An 8,872-nucleotide genomic window follows, 5' to 3' on the forward strand; every position below is an offset into this window, starting at 1 on the left:
ATGGCTGCTTCAGTAGGAGAAGCCGGGACTGAGCTCAGTGACGAATCATTGAAGTGGGTTTTGTATTCTGGGATCTGCTTCCTCTGTGTGAGAGCAGAGGACTCTCCTCAGGGAAGTTCAGCAATACCGATCCCAGCCATCAATGGGCCAAAGGTATAGTTACCTGATGGAAGATCATCATCCAGAATGTGTTGAGGGGAAGTCCGGGCATTGTGATATCTGAACAGGTGAACTTCAGAAGGAGATTTCTGTGGCAGACTCACAGCCTCAGGAGTAACTGATCAGAAGTGTTACTGCACTTGATCTCAGTGAGTTTGGTTACGATGCATGCCTGGCTTTCCTCCCATCTGTGGAGATCTGCAGCTCAATGGTTAGAGCACTTGCCTCACAAGCAAGAGACCTGGGTTTGACTCCCACCAGGGTGAAATGTTGGGCAAGTCTCCTTAATCCACCTGCCTCTGTTTACCAGCAGCAAGTAGAAACCCGGTTGTTAGTCAATTGGTGGATCACTTTTTCGGGGGTAATAATTCCTTCAAAAAAAAGGAAATTGTTCACTTCAATCCACCGCTGTTTGTGGGACACTGCTTTGTGCAATTGGCAACTGTATTTCACGCACAAAATATACAGTCACTCCATTTTACAGTATATTCTGTGAAGCGCTTTGAGACATCTTGGAGACGCGATGAGGCGCGATATCAAATGAAAGCATTATTTATTATTATTATCTTATTGACTGACTTGGCAATTGACCAGCAATTAGGCTTCTTCCTGTCACACTAACAGTCACTGCATGAGATGAGGAAACCAGTCTCCAGCAATACCTATTCAAACCACTGGAAGAGCAAAGACTCTGTGCAACCAAGTCCGCTTTTCTGTTACAGCCGGACACGGACAGACAGTTGTTGACATTTCTATTTTTAAAAAATCTGAACTTTAGAATTCGGCAGAGAAACTGAAGAAATTTAATCTGTTTGCGGAGGATGTAACTTCTTCAAATAAATAAAGCCGAGGTGTGTTTTTCACATTTTGATCTCCCTCGAGTTTAAAACAGAAGCATCCTTGGAAATAAAGAAAGCTTTAATACAGCTCAATCGCTTACACTCCTTAACTTGTACAACAATATTTGCTCAGGTGCACAAACCCAATTTCTAATCCTTACCTGAGCAGCAATTAACAGGTAATTCTTACCTATTAATTCCTAACAGTTAAGGCGCTATACCCAAATCTAGCCTACAAATACATTGAGGGTCTGCACTTACCATGAGTAAAGTGGGCGGGAAGCCAAGTCCTGCCAAGTATTGAACATTCACCTGGACTTAAATTATACAGTAAGAAGTGGAGCAACGGCACTGTGGCTTAGATGGCAAAGCGCCTGTCTAGTAAACAGGAGATCCTGGGTTCAAATCCCAGCGGTGCCTTCAATACCGGCTCATGGCTCGTTTTGGTTCATGAAACTGCCTTTCACAGCATGATTGATAGGAACAGAAGCCATCGACCACTTTGCCACAAAAACATACACAGTTCACTTGAAAAATCTTCCACTGGGACATTTAGTTTGGGAAGTTCTATTATACATCTAAGCTGATGTCTGAGATCAATATCAAGTGAATAAAAAGTCTGTTTTGTTCAACAGATTGGGAAGGTTGCCATATATTATGCCAGGCTACCTGGGCTCCCAGTGAGATTGAGCTTGATTTTAGCGCCAATTCATCTCTTTGAAGTGTTTAGAGACATCTCCCGACGTGAAAACACTTTAAATAATAATAATAATCCTTGCATTTAATATAGCGCCTTATCACATCATCGAGAAGCAACCGACCAGCAGCTACTTTTCATGAGATCATCTAAAACTCTGCAGCTCGTGTACTCTCACGCACCAGGCTCCGTGACCCCATCACTCCCACCCTCGCCCGACTCCATTCGCTCCCAATCCCCCCGGGGATCGAGTTCAAGATCCTCGTCCTCACCTTTAAGGCCATCCATGGCCTTGCCCCTTCCTACCTCTCTGACCTGCTGACTCCCAACCAACCTGCCCGCTCCCTCCATTCATCGGACTCCGGCTGCTCCATGTCTCCCGCCCGACCCGCCCTACCATCGGTGGCCGAGCTTTCAGCCTCTCTGCCCCCACACTCTAGAACTCCATCCCACGGTCCCTTCACCTCGCTTCCTCCCCTTGCCTCCTTCAAGGCCGGTCTCAAGATCCTCCTTTTCGACCATGCCTTAGGTCTCCTTCCCACCTCTCTGCTTTCCCTCACCCCTACTCCATCCTCCCCCCTACCCCACCCCTCCCCCTACACCACCCCTCCCTGTCAATCATGGACAAGGCCATCTTGGACCACTTCCTTATCTCCCTTTAGTCCCTCATCCCTCTTCCCTCTTCCAAACCCTCCACCAGATGGCAGAAATCCAGCCTCATGATTCACTGCCAGCTGTGGCTCGAGCTCAACCGTACCCACCGCCTCTCCCTTTCACAGGCCAAAACTGACTTTTACTCTAAAGTCATCCTAGAGGCAAACAACAATCCAAAGACACTGTTTTCCACCGTCCATCACGTCCTCCGTGAACCCCGTCAAGCGTCTTCAATCCTCACGTCAAACACCAAATGTGAAGAGGTCCAAAACGTCTTTGTCTCAAAAATTGGAAACATCCACTTGACTGCATCGTTCTCTCCCATCTCTCCCATCACCACATCCCGACATTCCACACCGCCAGCTTCCTCCACCATGGCTCAAGCCACAACCTTACAGTTCTTTGACCCCATTTCTCCCTCCTCCCTCTCACCCGCATGAAGTTCACCAACTGCTACTTTGATCCCCTCCCCACCCAGCTGTGGGTCACCCAACTCCCCCTTCACTCCCACTTGCTGGCCAATACAGTCATCCAATCTCTCTCTCCTCTCTGTTCCACTCCCCCTGAAAACTGCTGTCATCATACCCCTCATCAAAAACCCCACTCAAGCGTCCCGCTAATCTGGTACACGACCATCCCATCTCCAACCTACCCTTCCTTGCCAAATTCCTGTGACACATTGTTGCAGGTCAACTTCGGTCACACCTCTCCCTCCACACCCTCCTCGAGGCCCTGCAGTCTGGTTTTCACCCAGTCCACAGTACAGAGACAGCACTTGTCATTCTTTCTATCTGTGACCAGGGCTCCCTCTGCCTCATTGACTTCCTGGATCTCTCTGCCATGTTCAACACAGTTGACAAAGCCATCCTCGGGGCTCCTCCCTCATCTAACTAATGGGACCACACTCACATGGTTTGAGTCCTATTTAACCAACTGCCTCCATTTCATCTCAGCAAATGGTTTCTCCTCAGGCCTCTGCACAGTCACCTGTGGGGTACCAGGGCTTCATCCTTGGCCCTCTTCTTTTCCTTATCTATATGCTCCCTCTGGGTGATGTCATCCGAGATATGGGGTAAACTTCCACATGTATGCGGATGCCACACAACTCTACTATGCCTCCTCCAGTATCAACTCCAGGTCTGCCAATGTTCTATCAGCTTGTCTGGCAGACATCCAGGCCAGGATGGGTGTAAGCTTCCTGCAGCTGAATATGGACAAGGCGGAAGCCATACTCCTTGGCTCCCTGTGGATCAAAACTCCTCAAACTCCCTGGGCTCTCCCTCAGACTCACCGAACCAGTGCACAACCTAGGCATCCAGCTCAACCCCCAACTGTCCTTCCTCCCCCACACCCATCCCTGACTAGGACCTCCTTCTTCCACCTCTGCCACATTGCCTGCCTCCGACAGTACCTTACCTCAAATCCTGCTAAAACCATTGTGCATGCATTTGTCACCTCCCACCTGGATACTCCAACAAACTTCTTGCCGATCTCCCCATCTGCACCATTCACAAGATCCAGCTCATTCAAATCTCTGCTGCCTGTATACTGACACAGATAAAACTCTGTAGCCACATCTCACCAGCTCTGGCCCAGGCTCCACTGGCTCCCCATCACCGAATGGATCTATATCAAGATCCTAGCACTTGTATTCAAATGTATTCATTCCCTGGCACCTCCCGACTTCTCCGACCTCCTCACTGCCCAATCCACCACCTGGCGCCTCCGCTCGACTGGCCCAGCCTCCTGCTCATCCCTCGCACCCTCAGCCCCACTATTGACGTAGTTCTTTCAACCACTACACCCCCAAACTCTGGAACACTCTTCCTCAATTCCTCCGCCTTACCCCCTCTCTCATCTCTTTCAAGTCCTGCCTGAAAACTTTCCTGCTCGACTGTGCTTACCACCACTTCCTCCTCCCATGGCTTGGAGTCAAGCTCCGCTACTTTTAAGCACTCTGAGACGCTATCCTGCTTGGAAGGCGCTATATACGTGTAAGTTGTTGTTGTAATTCAACAACTCTGCATTGCAATGTCAGTGTGGAGTATGATGTCCTGATGTGGTGTTTGAACTCACAATCTTCTGATTTGATGTTGACTCACATATTGCTGATCTGGAATTGAATCAAATTAGACGCTCCACAAAGTCATTCCAAGAATTACATCCAAGAATTCCCTGGTGTTTAACCTTGCACCGTTGCAACCCAGATTGCTACATTTTGGACCAAGGGACCTATACTATAGCATTTGCGATTTCTATAGTAATTATTTTAAAATAATCACAACGTACACAATCTCCTGACATTTTTAAGGCATGAAATGTGACATAGTTTAATAATATAATTTTATAGTCTTCAGAAAAACAACTTAAGCACCTGTCATCAGTAACAACAACAAGCCAGGGGGAGGGGAGGGGGGATGTGGGGGATGGTGGGGGTCCGGCCGGAGGAGCCGGGGGCCGGGAGAGGACCCGGGGGGAGGGGGAGGAGCCAGGGGGGAGTAGGAGGAAGGTGACCAAAGGCGCGGTCGAAAAGAAAGGTCTTCAGCAGAGACCTGAAAATGGGAAAGGAGGGAGTGAGACCAAGGGAGTGAGGAAGGCAGTTCCAGAGCCTCGGGGCATAGTGGCTGAAGGCACGGCCACCAAGGGTGGAGTAGAGGACTCGGGGGACGAGGAGGAGGCCAGACCCGGAGGAACGAAGGCAACGGGTACTGTTGTGAGGGGAGAGGAGGTCAGAGAGGTCGGTGGGTGCAGAGGAGAGAAGGGATTTGAATACAAGGGTGAGGATCTTGAAGTGGATCCTCCCTGGGACAGGAGCCAGTGCAGTCTGGTCGTGAAGTTGAGAGTAGAGGAGGAAAGGTAGAGTTGGGTGTCATCCGCATACATGTGGAAGTTAACTCCATGTCTGCGGATGATGTCACCGAGGGGGAGCATATAGAGGGTGAAGAGGAGGGGACCGAGGACAGAGCCCTGAGGGACACCACATGAGACAGTGCGGGGGGTGGAGGAGAAGCCATTCGTCGAGACAAAGTGAAGACGGTGAGAAAGGTACGACCTAAACCACTCAAGGACAGTGCCTTGAAGGTTGAGGTGGGAGGACAAGCGGTGGAGTAGGATAGCGTGGTCGACCGTATCGAATGCTGCCGATAGGTCGAGGAGGACGAGGAGACAGAGGGAGCCCTGGTCACAGATGGTCAGGATATCATTGGTGACCTTGACCAGGGCAGTTTCTGTGCTATGGGCAGCACGGAAACCTGACTGAAGGGGTTCGAAAAGAGAATGGGTGGAAAGGAAAGAGCGCAGTTGGGAGGCGACAACTCTTTCCAAGACCTTGGAGAGAAAGGGGAGGTTGGAGATGGGCCGGTAGCTTGATAGCTGCGACGCATCAAGGGAGGGTTTTTTCGGGGTGGGCGGTAAATAGTGGAGTTACGTTTGCAATCTTCCAATCAATGGGAACAACAACAACAACAAGATTCCATTTATAAAGCGCCTTTCACGTCAGGAGAACGTCCCAAGGCGCTGCACAGTGGGGTCATGACCCGAACCGGGGGGAAATGGTCAGGGTGAGGGGAGGGAAGGGAGGGAGCGAGGAGGGGGGAAATGGTCAGGGTGAGGGGAGGGAAGGGAGGGAGCGAGGATGGGGAAGAGAGTCGAGAGGGGAGCTGAAGGCTCGGTCAAAGAGAAAGGTTTTGAGACCGGCCTTGAAGGAGGAGAGGGAGGAAGCGGCGAAGGCACTGGGGGATAGAGTTCCAGAGCCTGGGGGCTGAGGTAGGAGGATAGTAGGTTGGAGAGGTAGGAGGGAGCAAGGCCGTGAATGGCCTTGTAGGTGAGGATGAGGATCTTGAAATCAATCCTCTGGGGGATGGGGAGCAGTGGAGGCGAGCGAGGGTGGGAGTGATGTGGTCGCAGTGTCTGGTGCGGGACAGTACACGAGCTGCAGAGTTCTGAATGACCTGCAGTGTGGAGGGAGGTGGCGGGAAGGCCGGCGAAGAGAGAGTTCCCATAGTCCAGCCTTGAGGTGACAAAGGCGTGGACCAGGGTTTTAGCAGCGTGAGGGGTGAGGTAATGCCGTAGTCTGGCGATGTTCCGGAGGTGATGGAAGGCGGTGCCAGTTGTGGTCCGGATGTGAGGGAGAAAGGACAGCTCAGGGTCGAACAAAACGCCGAGGTTCCTGACGGCTTTGAGAGGTGGAGAGTGCAGCCTTGGATGCTGATGGTGTCGGTGCCTGAGGTGCGGAGGCGCTGACGTGAGCCAATCAGGAGGGCCTCGGTTTTTTGCACGTTGAGCTGAAGAAAGTTGTCTCTCGTCCAGGACTCGATGTCGAATAGGCAGTTGTCAGGACATCGGTGGTCGTGGAGTTGAGAGTAGAGGAGGAAAGGTAGAGTTGGGTGTCATCCGCATACATGTTAACTCCATGTCTGCGGATGCTGTCACCACAGGGGGAGCATATAGAGGGTGAAGAGGAGGGGACCGAGGACAGAGCCCTGAGGGACACCACATGAGACAGTACGGGGGGTGGAGGAGAAGCCATTCGTCGAGACAAAGTGAAGACGGTGAGAAAGGTACGACCTAAACCACTCAAGGACAGTGCCTTGAAGGTTGAGGTGGGAGGACAAGCGGTGGAGTTGGATAGCGTGGTCGACCGTATCGAATGCTGCCGATAGGTCGAGAAGGACGAGGAGGCAGAGGGAGCCCTGGTCACAGATGGTCAGGATATCATTGGTGACCTTGACCAGGGCAGTTTCTGTGCTATGGGCAGCACGGAAACCTGACTGAAGGGGTTCGAAAAGTGAATGGGTGGAAAGGAAAGAGCGCAGTTGGGAGGCGACAACTCTTTCCAGGACCTTGGAGAGAAAGGGGAGGTTGGAGATGGGCCGGTAGCTTGATAGCTGCGACGCATCAAGGGAGAGTTTTTTCAGGGTGGGGGTGATGGTGGCAGTTTTTAAGGGAATGGGGACAGAGCCAGAGGAGAGGGACAGGTTGATGATGTCGGGGATATGTGGGGCAAGAAAGTGGAGCTGGGAGATAAGGAGTGGAACTTTTCCAGTATCCACAGACTTTTGGAAGATTATAGACATGCCATCCACTATCGCAGTAGCCACCTCCTTTAAAACTCTCGGATGCAGGCCATCCGGTCCAGGGAATTTATCGGTTTTAAGACCCGACTATTTACCTAGAACCATCTCTTTACTAATGTTAATTTCCCTAAGTTGCTCGCTAACATTGTCTTCTTGGTCCTCTATTTTTGGTATGTTTCCAGTGTCTTCTACGGTGAAGACTGTAGAAAAATACTTGTTTAATGACTCTGCCATGTCTTTGTCCCCTATTATAATTCCTCTGGTCTCTGCCTGTAATGGACCCACATTCACCCTCGTTCTCCTTTTCCTCTTTATATATTTGTAAAAACTCTTGGAGTCTGTTTTTATGTTCTTTGCTAGTTTGCCCTCGTAATCTATTTTCTCCCTCTTGATCAATTTTTTGGTCCTCCTCTGTTGTTCCCTAAAGTTCTCCCAATCCTCGGGTTTACTACTCATCTTCGCTGTTTTATAGGCTTTTTCTTTTGATTTGATACTTTCCCTAACTGCTCTAGTTAGCCATGGCTGCACCACCTTTCCCGTGGCATTCTTATTCCTCAAAGGAATATGTGCTCGTTGGGAATTTTGCACTATCTCCTTGAATGTCTGCCATTGCTGGTCTACCGTCAAATCTTTAAGTTTAGTCTCCCAGTTTATTCTGGCTAAATCCTCTCTCATACCAGCAAAGTTGGCTCGATTTAAATTGAAGACTTTTGCTTCAGACTTAACTACTTCCCTCTCTAACTTAACGCTAAATTCCATCATATTATGATCGCTTTGCCCGAGAGGAGCCTTAAGTTCCAGTTTGCTGATCAGCCCTGTTTCATTACACAAAACAAGGTCTAATATGGCTTGTTCCCTGGTCGGCTCCTCAGCATATTGATCTAGAAAATTATCTCTAATACATTCTATAAACTCCTCTTCTATGTTACCTTTCCCAATTTGGTTGTCCCAGTCTATGTGCAGGTTAAAATCACCCACAATTAGTGTCTTTCCTTTGCTACATGCTCCACTAATCTCTTGATTTATACCTTGAGCGATACTTTGACCACTGTTTGGGGGTCTATAAACTACTCCCACTATAGTTTTCTGCCCCTTGAAGTTACGTATCTCTACCCATACTGACTCTACATCTTGCTTTTCAGATTTAAAATCTTTCCTCTCTACTGTTTTTATCCCATCCTTTATTAGCAGGGCCACTCCCCCTCCTCGTTTACCACATCGCCTATCTTTCCTATATACCACGTAGCCGGGAATATTCAGTTCCCATCCCTGATCACCCTGTAACCATGTCTCGGTGATGGCTACTAGATCATACCGGTTTGTCTCTATTTGTGCAACTAATTCATCTATCTTGTTACGAATGCTTTGTGCATTCAGATATAGTGCCCTTAATTCTGACTTCCGGCTATTAACCCTATTCACCAGCACTCTATCACTGTACTTCCTTT

General features: G+C 49.5%; 1 non-coding gene across 1 annotated transcript; it reads left to right on the top strand.

Annotated features, from left to right (window-relative positions):
- Positions 1–1,345: 1,345 nt before the first annotated feature.
- Positions 1,346–1,418, top strand: trnat-agu. The gene has a single exon. It is a non-coding gene; the product is annotated as a tRNA-Thr (tRNA).
- The last annotated feature ends 7,454 nt before the right edge of the window (positions 1,419–8,872 follow it).

Source organism: Callorhinchus milii, unplaced genomic scaffold (assembly GCF_018977255.1).
Source record: "Callorhinchus milii isolate IMCB2004 unplaced genomic scaffold, IMCB_Cmil_1.0 Scaffold15, whole genome shotgun sequence".
In the NCBI taxonomy this organism is placed as follows: Eukaryota; Metazoa; Chordata; class Chondrichthyes; order Chimaeriformes; family Callorhinchidae; genus Callorhinchus; species Callorhinchus milii.